Genomic DNA, 2,210 nt, shown 5'->3' with positions numbered 1-2,210 from the left:
AGGAGATTGTTTTTCTTTCTTTCTTTCTTTCTTATTTATTTATTTATTTATTTATTTATTTATTTATTTATTTATTTATTTTTTGGTACTGGGGATTTAACCCAGGGCACGTCAACCATTGAGCCACATCCTCAGCCCTTTTTTAAAATAAAAAATTTTGTTTTTAAAATTTTGATACAATGTCTCACTAAGTTGATTAGGGCCTTGCTAAATTGCTTAGGCTGTTCTCATACTTGGGATCCTTCTGTCTCAGCCTCCCGAGAGGCTGGATTATAGGTGTGGGCCACGGTGCCCAGTGAAAAAAGAGATTCTTATTCATTTGGAAACAATAGAAAATCTGGGAGTGAAGAAAATTTAAACATTTTTTGTCGTGGCTTTTTATTTATTTTTTATAATCGGTGTCACATTATGTTTATTTAAAACAATGAACATTTATTTAGCTCAGGTGTTAGTCAGTGTGGACCTGGTAGGTCTAGGGTGGCCCTGGACGGGTGCCCAGGGGCTAGCTGGGTGGTCTGAGGAGGTTTGACCTTGTTGGGCTGTGTAGACTATTGCACGTGTCTTGTGCCGTGGTAGAAAGGGTCAGCTGGCTGACTCTCTTCTGTGTGAATTCTCACTTCCCAGGAGGCTATGGAATATGGTCTTATTCAAATGGAGGTTGTAAAAGTTCAAAAAGAAGACAAGCCCAGGCATTCAAGGACCCTTGAATCTGAAAGTGGGAAGTAATACTTCTGCTTTGTACTATTAGCCAAATGGAGTCAACAAACCAGCTCAGGAGTAAGGAAAGAATCTCCATTTCATGAAAGACCTGCATGGGGAAGAGAGAGGTCACATGTCTATAATCCTGGCCACTTGTGAGGCTGAAGTAGGAGGATCACCAGAGGCCAGTCTGGGCAATTTATGAGATCTCATCTCAAAAAATAAAAGGACAGGGGTGTAGCTCAGTGGTAGAGTGCTCCCGGGTTCAATCCCCAATATCTAAACGGTTGGGGATATAGCTGAATTGGTAGAGTGCTTGCCTTGCATGCACAAGGCCCTGGGTTCAATCCTCATACCACACACACACACACACACACACACACACAGACACACAGCTGAATCTCAATATCACAAAACAAGCAAAACAAAAAACAAAAAACCCTGTAGTCATTCTGCAAAGGGCATGGATATAAGGAAACATGAATAATTCTGACCATGTTTCCAATCCATTTGTAGAGAAACTATTAGCAAGTTTCCTAGCAAGTTGCTCCTCTGAGTTTTTCCTTAAAGATTCAAGAGATTTTTTACTATATAATTATAATATTAGAAACAAATCTGATTCATATAGTTTCAATCTGCTTGCATTGTAAATTTATTCTTCTTTTTATTTTTATATCTGTGTGTTTAGCTTCTCCCCCTCTTCTTCCACCTGTGTGTATCTTTTTTTAATGTTTAAAAAATTTATTTATTTATTTTTATTTTTAATTAGGTATATATGACAGCAGAATACATTTTGATTCATTGTTCACAAATGCATCACAACTTTACATTTCTATGCTTGTACACGATGTAGCTTTGCACCATATGTGCAGTCATACATGTACCTAGGGTAATGATGCCCATCTCATTCCACCCTCTTTCCTACCCCCATGCCCCCACCCCACCCAATCCCTACCTCCCCTTTGCCCCATCAAAGTTTCTCAATTTTTTCCATGTTTCCCCCATTATAGATCAGCATCCACTTATCAGAGAGAACATTCAGCCTTTGGGTTTTGGGGATTGGTTTACTTCACTTAGCATGATATTCTCCAACTCCATCCATTTACCTGCAAATGCCATGATTTTTTGGGAAAGACAGGGATAATCCACTCAGACCATAACCTTAAGACCCCCCTCCCCATCCTGCAATCCTACTCTGGAATCGGCCAAGTCTTGTATGTTGCAACCTGTTCCAGTGGTCTGCTTCCTGCCCTCAACTACACAGGCACCAACTGTCTAATTAGGGTTCTTTTGCAGTTAGTCTTTAGACCACATGATGGCGCTGTTGAAGCTTTGGTCTGTATAGCCTCGTGGTCATTGCCATTCCTTTTCCTATGAGACGTTTTTGCTAACCCAGACTCTTTTATTCAAATACAAAATGCTTCACGAATTTGCATGTCATCCTCGAACAGGGGCCATGCTAATCTTCCTTGTATAGTTGCAATTTTATATAAATGCTGATGAAGTGAGGA

The 2,210-nt window shown here is 39.8% G+C and overlaps 1 non-coding gene across 1 annotated transcript; it reads right to left on the bottom strand.

Annotated features, from left to right (window-relative positions):
* Positions 1-2,105: 2,105 nt before the first annotated feature.
* LOC124093366 (U6 spliceosomal RNA) lies at positions 2,106-2,210 on the bottom strand. The gene has a single exon (XR_006851937.1). It is a non-coding gene; the product is annotated as a U6 spliceosomal RNA (small nuclear RNA).

The sequence above is a fragment of the Marmota monax genome, unplaced genomic scaffold (assembly GCF_021218885.2).
Source record: "Marmota monax isolate L192 unplaced genomic scaffold, Marmota_monax_Labrador192_F-V1.1 WCK01_AAM20220418_F8-fsc00038, whole genome shotgun sequence".
Lineage (NCBI taxonomy): Eukaryota > Metazoa > Chordata > Mammalia > Rodentia > Sciuridae > Marmota > Marmota monax.
This window is presented reverse-complemented; position numbering and strand designations above follow the sequence as displayed.